Raw genomic sequence first — 14,723 nt, forward strand, 5'->3', positions numbered from 1 at the left:
ATGTGGCATTTCTTGACAACGTTTGCAAAACACAAGCACTGCTTTTGCCTCTCAAACAGCCAGTTTTGCTCCCAAATAAAAGCACATTTCTTTTTTTTAGCTCAGATACTGATACCAGCAGGTGAGATAATAAACCCTGAGATATCCTGCCAAAGTGCTGCTCTTTGCACAGCATCAGAGCACAAAAACAGGTGGTGGAATGAGCATCCATGGCTGTTTCAATGGAACATTTTTTTCAAAGCCACAAATGGAACTCGTGGAGCTGCTGTTATCCCAGCTTCTGTTGTGCCATTACACATCCCTACCTACAAAGCAGAATTAAAATTTGAGGTTCATTTCCCAAGGTTGGGCCTGGAGTTAGCTCTCTCATTTGAAATAACCACGCCTCACATAGCAATAAGGCTGAAGGGGAAGCTGCCAAAGGTTACCCTTTCCTCTGGTATTTCTACCCCAGCTTTGCTTGGCTGGAGTAGTCCTTGGGCTGAATTGGACAGGACAATGAGACTATTAAGCAGTTTGGCTTTGTTTTGCATGCTGTGGAAACCCTAATTCCCTCCTGGGAGAGGATGTGTGTAAGAGGAGAAGCTGCTATTAGCATCTGCAAGAGAAAGCAGCCAGGTCTCCAGGGATAAGGAGCATTGCATCCTGAGTTTCACATGCTCAGCTCAGGCAGCTCCTCACCAGTGATGCTGGAGAAGCTGGAGTCTTTAAGTTTGGTTGAGTTAAAATGAGTGAATATGAAATCCTTCATGCCTGATGTGAAATCAAAGGACATTACTTGCAGTGCGTCTAACAAATGTTTGAAAAGAGCTAAGTCAGGCTTAGTGGCCAAATGCAAACAAGGTCTGGACAATACACCCAGCATTGCTCCATGTGGCATGCCAACCCCACGCTGTTCCCAGCCCAGCTGTGACTTCAGGCTGAGTACCAATCCACTGCCTGCCAGGGACTAGAAAAAAAATATTCCTCTCCAAAATGTCTGGCCTCAGTAATACTGGGGGGTTTCTTTCCTGATTTTTTTCCCCACTTTGTAATAGCAAACATTTTCTGCTATGGAAGGCTGGACAAGAGCCTGGCTGGAATAACACAATTTAAAGAGTCAAATCCTTCTGCAGGATATGCACTTTTGCATGAGCACATGGAGCCCATATGGAAACACAGATGCTGTGAAGAAGGGGAGCCCTGACATGTCACTGTCATATTTTCTAGAAAAATCCCTTCACCAGGATTTCTTCTCCTGGGAAGCTGAAAAACCTCAGAGTGAAATGAAAACAATAATTATCTGATTGCTTCTCCTGTGTTTGCTGCTTTGGAATGCGGCCTGGGGATCATTTACCAACAGGTGCATGTTTGATTGGTTCCATGTGAATTGTTTTTATTTAATGACCAATCACCATCAGCTGAGTCAGACTCTGAGGAGTCAGTCACAAGTTTTTCATTATCATTCTTGTTAAGCCTTCTGTCTGTATTCTTTCTCTTTCATTAGTATAGTTTTAGCATAGCATTCTTTTATATAATACAATATCATAAAATAATAAATCAGCCTTCTGAGAACATGGAGTCAGATTCCTCATCTCTCACCTCATCCTGGGGACCTCACAAACTCAACACTGACAGACAATACAAAGGCACATTCAAGCCACAGCAACAGGTTATCAATAATCGCCCCCTGATTAGGGAACTTTTCATCCATCCCCAGGTACAGTTGCATCTCTGGGGCTTGTCTTGCATCATCTTGTTTAAGATTCCCTTCTCTGGACAAATGCTGGCTCCCAACCTGATACTCCTCCTGTATTAATGGTGGGTGTGACACAGATGATGCCAGGATTTTTCCTCCTGGGAAGTCTTCTGGCCCTGGCTCATGAGCTGCTGTGCATGTGGGTCAGAGCAGAGGTGTGGCTGTGCCCGGGGCAGCTCAGGAGGTTTGCAGAGCCATGTGGGCACAAGGGCTTTGCTGAGTTCATCTCCATGCAGCCCAGCCTCTGTCAGGTGCACAGCCCTGCCTTACACAGCACCTGCTCCCAGAACAAGCCCACTTATCACTGCAGGGCCAACCAGCTTCAGAGGCTGTGGAGAGGGAACTGAGGGAGGACATCAGCACAATCCATACCTCACATGTGTCCTCAGTCCACAGACCAAGGTAAATCTGCCTCTGGCTGGCCACACCAGAATCCTACACATGGAATCCCAGCTCCTCACTTGGCACTGCCCACATCTGAAGCTGCAGCTTTGCCACTTATCTCAGCCCACGTCTGCCTCTGAAACAGGCTCTCCCTCATTCCCCTGGCACTGGGTGCTGCTTCCAGGTCAGTGTCTAAAATCACCTCCCCTCGTGGCAGGATGATTCCTAATAGTGTTAAATGGAATGCACACCTGTGGCTGCTGTGGTGCAAACCAGGTTACTATGGTGCTGATCCTCCCAATTATTTTTGTACACTTGGCAGGCTTCACCATCTACCTGCAACTGGCACAGCAGCATCAAAATCTAATGGAGTAAAGATAAAGCCTCTAGAGGCAAATATGAATTACTAACAAGCTTTTCACAATGCTAGTGTGTGCCAGCCAGACATATTAAAGAAAGAGCTCAGGTTGCTTCTGCTCCTTCCTCTCCTGTGCCACTTAGGGATTTCTTCCACCACAGGCCATCATGGATATGATTTCACCTCACTAAACCTCACCATGCCCAAGGGCAGCTATTTTTTTTCAATTTACTTCTGAAAGGGAATCTATCTTAGAGCTGCATGAGGGATAGAAAATCTGCTTATCCAGTGCACACAGACAGATGGCACGGTACAGTGAAAACCTAAGTCAAGGATGCTGGTCAGAATTCACCTTGCTAAATATATGTTCATGCTGGAGGCCCTCACATTCAGGCTCAGGTCCATCAGGCACTCCAGTTGTTCTGGCATCCTGACCTCCTAAACAGGATTGGGGGTTTTCAACATTAGAGTGCTCCAAGTGTTTTCTTGTCCATACAGAAACTGCAGGGTACTGCAAGCTTGAGTTCTCCATACCTGTCACAGCCCAGGGTAACAGCCCTGTGTGACCACCTCTGCATCCATACCTGCACATACACGGCCTGCATGGAAAAACAGCTGCCACAGGAGCCACAGGCTGGGAGAAAGGCTGACATTGCTGTTGTCACTGTGCTTGGGTCCTGGCCCCATCAGGCAACTCCAGATGTGCACCCCAGCTTGTCCTGTCTTCGGCAGAGCCCTCTCTCACACCCCAACAAAAGAGATGCCTCAGAGGGCTCAGTGAAATGCAAATGTAGCTGGTTCAAAAAGAAAATGAAATTCTAAGGGTTTGCACAGGAAACAGCCTGGGGGCAGGGAAAGGGCTGAATGCTTTTCTTTGAAATGCAGAGAGGAAATTTTCTTTTTCAGGAAGAGCAAAAACCCCCCTCGGGGTGATAATTTTGTTAAGGTAGCAGGAGAGTAACTGGTAGCAAAACCTATTCTAAACTGGTCCTGAGAAACCGTGTGAGTTAAATCATCCCCGGTGTTTTCCACTGCACGACACTTTCTACTTTTTTCATCACTGCTGTCTTGAAATACCCAGGAGGAGAAAAATTTAAATGCACAGGGGAAGAAAAAGTCTATCAAGTCTTAATGAGAGCAGAAATGATGCAAACAGAAACCCCTCCGATATGATCCCAACGTGTCCAAGCACATTGAGTAAAGTACCATCTGCCAATGTTCCCTCTTAGCTGGAGTCATTCTTCTCTTCAGCTGCCTGTGCTGTGCTCCTTCTTGGTGGGTGAACCTCTTGCATACAAAACCATCAGACTGCAGAGCTGTCTGCTGTCTTCACAGACAACCATTCTGCCATCCTTAAAACTTTTTTAGCTTTGCCAGGCTGTCCTTGAGTGGATTCATCATACCCAGTACATGAGGAAAAAAATGGGAATGGGTTTGGTAACAGAAACTAAAGATTTGGCTGAGTCTGAAAACGAGAGGCGCTGATCCAACCCGTGGGGAGCGTTTGCTGGCAGAGGGAGCAGCCAAGAGGAATATGCCTTGGAGGGGGCGCTGAATTCATGGGCTGTCCTGGCACATGGGGTGTCCCGGCACGTGTGCCAGCAGTGAAGCACAGCCCCTGTGCCCGGCTCCTTCACTCGGCACAGGGCACTCGCACTTCTCTCTCAGGCTCACTCGGTCTCCGAGCCCCGCTGCTGGGGCGCTAATCGGGGACAGAGCCTCACACATCAGCCACACCTCCTGCTCTCATCCTCCAGGTTCCACCCCCACCGACCCCCTGACACTGCACATCCGCCTGTCCCCGTGTCACCAGAGCCCTGCTCCGGCTGAAGAACAAACAGACAAGCTGTGTCTGGCTTTTTTACTAATCAACAGACTAGTAAACATTTTCCCCCTATGTTTTTTTTTCCTCCTTTGTACTCCCCAGACACCCAGTTTATACCACATGCTTCTGCCTATGTACGTGTGTGCCAGCCCAAACCTTCCCTGTTCCATCCCTGCAATGTCTGTGTTGCTGTCCTGTGATGACAGGAGTGATAAATTCTGCCTATTCTTTCTTTCCAGCTTGTTCTGAGGACCATGCATGCTGAAAAATGCTGCAGAAGGAATGGAGTCTGTTTTATGAAAGATCTCTATCATATGGACTCTTTGATAGCCATGAAGAAAGCAAACTCATAACTTTACACACAGGACGAAAGCATGAAAGATTCCCATCTCTTCTGGTGCTTTTTCACTGAGTGTGTGAACAGCCAGTGGTTTTGAGAACCCAACTCCTCCCTCATCTGCTACTGAACTGCCCAGGAGTTACTGGTAGTTTTCCAGAGATAACAGAGTGACAGTCACCCACAGGCAGGGCCTGTAAAAATGGTCATATTTGGAGCTGTGATATCTTTTAGGAGGCAGGGTAGAAAATAAAACAAGCAGCCTTGGAGAGGGGGATACGAGAACTGAAGCTTTTTTCCCTCCCAGCTCTAGTCCAGAGTGCTGAAGGAAGAGGTTGGTGCCCTGCTCTGTTTGCTGGAGGAGACAGGGCTTGGGGCAAACAACTTCAGGCTGGTGTTCTGTTGACTCCAACAAGCGGAGCAATTACAGCCATCCTCTGAAGTGTGGGAGATAAAGGTTATCTCCAGGAAAAAGAATGCTGATATTTCTGGGTAGCCCTAGTTCACAGAGAGGAGTAGCTAAGCAAATTCCCTGTGGACTTTGGGAAACACAAAGGCTCTTCAGAATTTATGTGCTGATAAGGCTCCTGGGAAAATTTCAACATTTCTCCAGCTCTTTGCTTTCACAGAAAACTCTTGTGTATCTATGTGAAGAAATCTCAAGAAGAAAATTTAAAATACATACATATAGAATTTAAAATACATATATATTTCTTTTGGTTTTTACCCAAGTTTCACTTTCTACATGGGAAAAAAAGATCCAGCTCCACCAGGTCAACACCAGGGACATGACCTGAGTGACGGGGGAAATTAAAATATGATGGCATGCCACTTTCTTTTTTTTCTCTGCTGTATTTCATGTGTACTTTAGGCTCTCATTCTACCCTGTAGAAACTGCAGTTACAAAAGACTGAGTCTACTCACAATTCTCATGTGGCTGTGTATGTGGAACCATCTATTGAAAAGAGAAGTCAGTTGTAAGCACTTAATAATTGGATTTACATATTTCTGGATTACTAATACTTTTGGATATTCTATCGTACTAACAAAATACATGAATAGACAGTGGTGTCTTCTAAGCACTGTTGATAATTTCTATTTCTTTTTGTGTTGCTGCTTTGAAATCCTTTTCTGGATTCATCAAACCCTGGCTCTGAAGAGGAAGTGCACTGCTTTCTGCAGTTACTTTTTCCTCTTGAATTTCCTGGTTTAAATTCCTAGGAGCATATTTCTGCCTGACTGGCAGAATATCTAAATGAATAGCTCCTGGCAAAATGTAAACACTGACACATTAGGGGACAAGTTACTTTAATTGTGAAAACTAGCAGTTATTTGTCTAAACAACACTATAATTGTTTTAAGGAAGTAAATACAAGACTGACTAGCTATGAAATGCTTTTCATCTGCTGAAGGAATTTCTTGTATTCATTTCAGGCAAAGGCTACAGCAAGGATTCCCATTGAGGTAAATGACCTAAATAAGGCTAAGTACTACCCAAAGTAAAGAAGTTTACAAGCCCCTTAGACAACAAGGTTGCAGAAATGGGATCTTTGTCTTTGTGAGGGGTCATGTGAGCCAAGGAACATGGATTTACTTCCCAGAAGGGCTGGAAGCTACACAAGCACTGGAATTGTTTGTTTGTGTCAGCGAGCAGTTCCAAGTGCCTGTAGTGATCACATCCCTTCAGTTACTGTGCTACACCAGGGCTTTTGGGTTTGCCTAATGGTTACTTCCAAAGGTGTGTTAGTGGAGATGCCTTGTTAAGAAAATTTAAAACAAGTTGTTTTATATGCCTCTCTTTACCTGTAATGTAAAATGACTACAAAGCAGATGTGGACATGAGATGAGATTTTTCTTTCTGAGGAATAAGCTTGAATTGAATGTTCCAGGCACTTTCCATGCTGGGATACCAGAACTGAAGTGATCCAAATTTATCTGCTTTATATCTGGAGCTCATTCTGAAACAACGTGGTCAGATCTTCCCAAGGTTTAACCACTGTCCCATCCTACAGCTGGTATTGCTTTGGAGACTCTTTGTCAGAGAATCTTTAGGAATTCAGCCCTGTGAATTCCAGCAAATGACAGATTTAGCAGCAAACTCCATCCCTAAGCTACTGACTGCTGGAGGCTTTTCTGTGCTCTGATTCTATGATTACCACCCTTCTCTTACTTATCTCTCTTGCTAGACCATGAAACACAGAGGAAATAAATAGTAACAGAGGCTGTCATGCACAATGCTAATTATGCATGCAGTGCTTCAGAGGTCCTGAGGGATTTTTGCTTCATGATAACAGTCTGCTTTCTTCCTCATTTGGCAGCAAATCCAATTACATATAAATGATCAACCCCTAAACCTTGACACAGCCTTTTATACTGATCCTTGGTCCTGCTGTCTCGCAGATGGCCAAGCCTATCTGGAGCCATTTATTTGCTGTTGGTTTATATGTCTGCTGTAAAATGCTCTATTCCCTTAAGAAACCTCAAGCTCCAAATCTAACTTTGTGCTTTTGGACCACAGAGTCTATAAAATATCCTGGGTTTATGTTCTTCTGCACCTAGTGGATAGACACAATTCAAGATTAAAAAAAAATACACTTTCAGATAAGAAAAATAGTTGAAGTGTGAGGGAAAAGAAAGAGCAGTCAGTGCTTAGGTAAGGTTTCCAAAGGCTTTTTCAGGCAGAAAAGTGATGAGCTTGAAGGGTGAACCAAAGGGAACTTAAATCTGGAGTTTATAAGAATAATTAAATATGGCAGGCCTTTCATATAAATTACTGACACTGTGAGTGAAATAAAAATCTGCTCCATGGTCAAAAGAGTAACTGGATGACAGAAATCATCAGTAGAGTTGTGATCATTACAAATACTTTGGAGATGGGTATGCACAGCATACAAATGTTACCCTGACACAGAATTCAGGACAGGGTAGATTTCTCTGAGAACAGGGCAAAGCATAACTTAGGAGGAGGAGAAGATGGGCAGGGTGCAGATGGATGTAACAGTGAGACACCATTATGTAACACTGCTTGTGCCATGATTGTGCCTGGAAACCTGAGTCATATCCTGTGATCCCACAGCATAAAATGCCATGTCAATTTCTCAGAGGCATTCCCCCTAAAAAACTTTAAATCTCCATCAGCAGTAACACTTCCTGTTCCAGTCTGAGTTTCCACTGGCTTTTAGGTTGAAGCTACAAGTAGAGCAAAGAGTAAAAAACACCAGTTGGGAGAATAAACATTACCCTGGCACACTCTGAGCTGGCCAGCTAAAGAATTTATCGTACCAGAGCATAAATATGAGGATGAAAGTTCTCATAAAAACAGATTCCAAGAAAGCCATCCAACTGTATGGCTCTGATCTTCATTTTCTATCTGAAGGAAATCATAGATAAGTGCAAGCTAGGCATCTCCACTGTGGTTTTCAATCTTCATACCAGCTGCAAAGGGATAAGAATAATCAGGAGGCTCTGCATGCTCTGAGGAGGAGTGGCAGCAAAGAAGGGCTTATATGAAAGCACCCTTTATTTCCTGACCCAGATAGCTGCAATAGGTGTGGGTTATCCCAGAGCCAGTGAGGGCAGCACAATGTAAACATCAGAGACACACATAATTAATCACATAACTGAATGGCCTCAGTGGTTCATGTACTTCACAATTACTTTTATAAGGGATGTTGCTGTTATTTCCTGCTTAAGATAGAAATATCTAGAACCTTTTGCAACACCAAATCACACCTAATAAGACATTTCAGCAGCGAAGAAGCACCCTGGTCTAAATAAAATTCCCAGAGCCACTGTCTGAGGCCCTGAACAGCCAGAAGCACTTGGAATTTCTCTTTCCCGATTTCACTAGTGTCTGTTTTGCAGCCTGAGGTGCCATCAGTTCCTTAAGGACTGGCCAACCCCAGCATTACAGAGCAGTCTTCGCAAGGATCACTGAGTCCCATTGATATGGTAACCTGACCTGATTCAATTTTTCACATCTGCTAAGGAGATCATGACAGAATTCATCCCAACAGCAGACCAGACATGCAGCAGGCGGGCAGCAGAGGGAACCTGAGCTGGAGGTGGCACTCCTAGCCCAGCTCCCTTTCCTTTGTTAGCCTGGGCACTCGGTGCTGCTATAAATATACAGCAGTCACTGACCTTGGCAGTTGTTTTGGCTGCAGTAATTCTCCTTTGCAGCTGGCAGGGGTTCAAGAGGAGCACATGCCTGCTGCCCCTGCTGCTCAGCTGGAAGGAATGACCTTCCTCTTGCTCTGAAGGTGCAGATCTGGGGCTGCCTTATGCTCAGCTAAGAAGGACTAATCCCAAGACAGTGACCCCACCTTCTTTTTCCCCCTGCTACACATTCCTACTCACTTTTCTGACTGAATCAGACTGAAAATCAATCGAATTTCTTTTCCCTCCAACAATTCACTTTCAGAGTGAAGGGAAAGAAAATGCACTTTTAGGAATCAACACATTTTTCCTCCATGGCAGACATGTGGATTAGAACAGATGAGTTGAAATAACTTGTCTTTTTACTTTCACTTAAGATGACCAGACAACTCTAAATGTATGCTTTGTTTATCTAAAGGTAGATGAGAAAAATCCCATCATCAAAGTGTATATCCATCTTTTCATAATTCCCTATTGAAAAGTTTCCTAAGCCAGCTGACCAGAACCCTCTAAAATTGTACTGGGAGGTGAGCAGCCCTGCAATCACTTTGTCCTCTCAGCCTGTATTTTAGGATTAGTCATATTGCCCTCAGATCACATGTCAGGTGCTGATATTCTGCCACTGAATGGCAGATGTCTGTGAGGTGCTGTGCTTTCTCCAGCTAAATTCCTGGATCAACAGTTCACTGCTGAGCAAGCTCTGGATGGCTTCTGTCACATGATGTTTCAGAATCACAGCCTCATGCCTGGCAGGTCTTTCAATGAAGTGTTTTCCTTTGCCAAGGAACCATCCATGGGAGCAAAGGCTGCCCAAGGCCAGTGCCCACAGGCATTTTTCATGGCAAAAACAAACAGAAGAGGGCAGGGCTCTTTCTGCATTCCTTTAATAGCCAACATATTATACTGGGTATTTAGATAATATTACAGTTCACAAATGCTACAGTAAAAGGCAACTGAGATGTTCCCAGAAGTCACAACTGTATTTTTTTGTCATTTACTAAAAATGAAGCAGAGCCCTGGCTGATTCTTAGAAGTGCTGCTGCTGCTACAGCTAAAATCAATTTGAATTTTGTCAGAATACCACACTGTTAGCAGTGACACTTAATATATGGAGCAATGTAATGATACCATAGTGGAACAGTTCCCTTAGACACATGTCAGGTGTCCAAGGTGGCTGGGCTGATCTCAGCAGGTTTTCTATGCAGAGGAGACATAAACTGTCCCAGAAAGAGGAGATTGCTCTAAAAGACAAGCCTTCCTGGCTGAAGCTCTTTTCAAAGTCTAACTGCACTGCCAAATCCTTTCTAGCACTGAGGGAGTTCTAGCATGGGCAGAATTAGAGGGAGAGACAGAGAGAGAGAGTGCAAAGAGAACAGGAATAAGCACTTGATGAGCATAAATCATCCATGCTCATGCAGCTCATTCACTTTCTCTCTGGAAGTCAGGAGAGCAAAGACTTGTTTATTTCATTAAAGGCTATTAAAATTACCTTGTACAAACAGGGACAGATGTCAAGTTCTTTCATTCCATGAAGGATGTAGGGCTGTAGATGCCCTCTAAGTGTATCTCCTATCATAGGGCAAGACAGTTTAATGATGTTTGTGCAGCAATGGAACAACTGGAAAGAGAGTGGAATGTAATTACTTTTGTGGGTTTATTTGATTTGAAAGGTGAGCGCCACATCCCCAAGCAGTTCCAGCAGCTGCAGTGGTATTGAACATCACTTGTGATATAATGTTGGCAGGCACAGTATAATTTGAAATGTATTAAGCAGCATCACACTTTCAACAATTTAATTGAGGAATAGGTTTTCAGAAGTGAATGACTACAGGATGCACCAGCAAAAGTAAACAATAAGTTTAGGAAATCTCATCATTTTAAAGGGCTTTTAATCTACTCACTGATGAAGAAATACATGAGTGTGATGATCAGTGAAGGCAGCGATGAGAAGAGCACCAATCTGTAACTACAGGGATGACTTGGGAAAAAATGGGGGGTTTTACACCTATCCCATAATGTTTATTAATTGTGTGTCTTCAGTTCTCTGAAATTTTCAAAATAGCTCAGATAAGGGCCCCTATTTTTCAGGCATAGATCCAGCCCAGCCAGGCAGAGAAGCCACAGTGAAGTTATAAAATAATAAGACAATTCATGATCACACAAAATGCAGTTTTTTCCTGCTTACAGGATAGTTTTCATGCAAAATGCTTTACTATTTTTTAGAACTTTTAAAATAAACCACTTCTAGTTGCACTTTTGGAAGCTGGAAGCCCCTGCAATCTAACATGCATTCTTTTAAATGTATTAATTTTAATTACTAGTCCAAGTACTAATCAATAAAACTAAAATCCAGGCAGGAAAAATTTTTACTTACTTTCGTTAACATGCTAAAAAGCAAATCAACAAATTGCAGGAAGCCTGTGACTTTCTGAATGTGTCTCAGCATTAGCCTGCAAGTTTACAATGACATGGAGATTATGGGAGTACAATTTACACAGTAAATCTCTGGCACATGTCAAGGAAAAAAATTGTGGTGCTTATCTAGCCAGTGTAGCTCATATCAGTGCTGGGGCTGATTCAGGACAATTTACAACATGTTACTTGCATGGGTTACTATTAATAAGAAGTGTCAGAATTACAGCGTCGGGCACAGAAGAGGAATTCACGGACACTAAATTGAGCTGAGTGAAGCCAATTCACACCCCCCACTACTTCTGCAGTCTGTGGAAATGTAAGCTTCTCTAAAAGGCAGCTCAGAGCACAAGCTTAATTTAGACTCACGTTACAGGAGAGGCAGAGAACTGATTTAGTGTTTCCCAGCCATCACACAGGAAAGGGACTCTCCGTGCTTCTTTGTCCTGGACCATCCTGAGCTGTGTCTGGTATTCGCTGGGCACTTCACCAAGCCCAGTCAGTTGGCTAATGAACAAAAAAACTGCTTCAAGGAAATAAAAGTGATAGTTTCCTGCTGATTTAATGAGCTGAAATGGCTCAGGAAAAGCTTAGAGAAGCTTGTGGATCTGAGGGATAAGCAGGGGTGGAGGGCAGCCCTTTGAGGCTTGCCTGATCCCGCAGAGCTCAGCTTTGGACTCAGCTCTGCTGGGAAACATCACCCTTGGCTGCTCTCTTTGTGGAGAGAAATTTTAAGTGGGTACCTGTTAGATCCAAATCAAAGATTTTTGTTGCAGTAATCCTAAAGTTCCTGTCTCAGTTGGCTTTGCCTACAGCATTATAAACCAAAGTGGAAGCTTGATTGGTTGAATGTCTAAGCTATGTGTTATAGTTGGAAGGAGGAGACACAAAATGTGTCCACAGATATATTCCCTCACCTTTTGTGCATCACCCTCTAGGACCTCTGCTGGTAAACATAACTCTCATTACTTCACAGAGAATTTGCACCTGTCCCTACTTCCAGCAATGATTTCTCCCCTTTAAGTCCCTCTAACCAGAGGAACAGATTTGCAGGGTCAGGTGAAACAAGCTGTGACTGAGGACACTCCAGGAGCCTCCCAGCATTCGGATGGAGATTGACACTGCGTTTGCCAACAGTTCTCTTCCCCCTCCCCAGGAATCCAACACCATCAAGGGTAGGATGTTCCCTCACACCACCTGATTAAAGGAATTCTGCCAGATTCCATCAAGGAATCCCTGCCACTACAAGTCCCTTCTGTGTACAGTGCAAAGCTTGTCCCAAGACGCAGGACTCAGATGCATCAATGGAGACAAACCTCCCTCATTACTGGGAAATGTTAAATAATAATGCTTTCTGGAAGCTCAGCTGTGTCCACAGCTCTTTCCACAGAGCTTGTGCTCTGTGAATGGCAGTGCTAAGGGTCCAGAGTGCAATATGGCAAAGGTTCTTCAGATAGCACTGGATGCTTCCCAAACAGGAGGGCAGTCAGTCAGCCTTGACCCTTAACATCAGCAATCTGCTTCAAAGGCAGTGGCTGCAAGGCCGTGACTGCTCTGCAGAGGTTTATGTAAACCACAGACAGGTTTCTGTGTAACAGGCAAAAATGTATTCAGTCTGTCTCCAGAATCACTTTTAACAAGGTAAATTGTGGGATCATGTAAGTAAAAGTCTAGGTGGGAGTGGTGAATCTGTTCTCCAGCAAAATTCACTGTAAGCAATATCCAGACATAGGTGTTCAAATAACATAACTTGGGAGTTCCTTCTCCCAGTACAACACACATACAAGGAAACCTGGAATCAGCTCCTAAAGAGGTAGCAAGTATACAGCTGTGGAACTACTTCAGAAGTCATTAAAGGCACAAGATCTGTTTCTATGTGAAGCACTACTGAAAAATCTACTGTAATACGATGTACTATTGTATTACAGGAGGCAACTCTTACTTATTACCTCACTGCTATTACACTAGTGCTGTACAGGACTACTACAAAAATCTTTGTACAAAGATCAAAGATCAAAGATCAATTGAAGTGCTACATACCAGATATGCCCCACTCTGTGTGTGGTTACAGGGGGTGATTGCACTGATGTAAAAAACTCTCCAGTATGAACACGACCTTGCATCTGTGTCTGGAGAGGTGTTAGTCTGACAAGGTCATATTCACTCTTTCAGACATACAGGTAAAGTCACAAAATCCATACATAAAAATCTTAGGACTACTAAGTTTTCTGAACAGTTAACCAGTTCAGAGGAAGAAAACCCCATCCTTATTGTATGGAAATTCATCTATTGATAAAAAAATCATTGTCTGTCTGTAATTTCAGTTTCATATATTTTTGCTTGCATATGCACTGTTTGCCCCGTTTCTGTCTTGTCACTTTGTTTAGCAGCTGTAGGTTTTCCTGAACCTTTTAATGAGCCAGAGCTCATTAAATAAACAAAGTTTAGTTCTTACAAACTGAGTGCTATTACTTACCTAATTGTAAAACTTATCACCATTTATTTCCTCTGGCATCAAAAATATTAATTAAATGAGATAATCACATTTCACTCCTTTTGCACTATAGCCCTCAAGCTCATGATGTGTTTGCTTGGTTTTTTTTTAACTCACTCCATTCTAAAGCACTTATTATGAGTGTGTTATCTGTTTGCACTGTCTAATCTTTAAACAAAAATTAAACAGAAAGTTGGCTCACTGCCAAAAATAAGGAACTGTTCCTTCAAACTAAACCAGGGCAAAAGAAGCTTGCAAAGCTGCCACTCCAAGATAATTTTTCTTTATTGTGTGATGTATTTTTCCTCCAAATGGCAAATCCAGGTGAAGAAGCACAGAATTAACATAGGTGGACCAGAATTTTAATTCAGCATCTGCCAGCATTGCATGTGACAGCACTTAACAATTTCCAGCAGATTAAATCAATTCTCTGTAACTGCAAAGCTGAACATCTAATGCTTTTCCGTCCATGACATCCACGTGCAATAATGCTTAGAAAACATTCATCCTGTAGGGCAAGAATGAGATCCACCAGGTCTAACACAGTGAGAAAATCTTCACATTGCCATCAGCCCTACATGCCATCCTCTGGTGTAAGGGTTCCTTCCCTTCCTAGGTTAAACTCTTCATGACTTAGGGCTACAGCCATCATCAGACCATGGCCATCAGAACATCAGCATCCTGCTGTGTGAAACGGTACCATGAACAGAGATTTTCGATTGAGATCTCTCTTTTTTTAAATCAGGTTTAAGGGTAGTTTTGGGGGGGGGAAAAAAAGCAGGGAAATCCTATCTACTTTCATTTTGGGAAGGTGATGGGACAGATGGAAGTAGTGAAGTATCTCAGACTTATCTATTGACATACTTTGTATACAACCCAAAAGTTGAAGTGATTAAAATGTATGCACAAAATATATGTTGTAATTGTATGAAGGTTACCAGGCAAATTTATTTACACCGTGTCCCTTAACATTAGGGTTTGTTTTTCTGGAGAACTGCGCTGCATCAAAAATGCCAA

Source organism: Molothrus aeneus, chromosome 32 (assembly GCF_037042795.1).
Source record: "Molothrus aeneus isolate 106 chromosome 32, BPBGC_Maene_1.0, whole genome shotgun sequence".
In the NCBI taxonomy this organism is placed as follows: Eukaryota; Metazoa; Chordata; class Aves; order Passeriformes; family Icteridae; genus Molothrus; species Molothrus aeneus.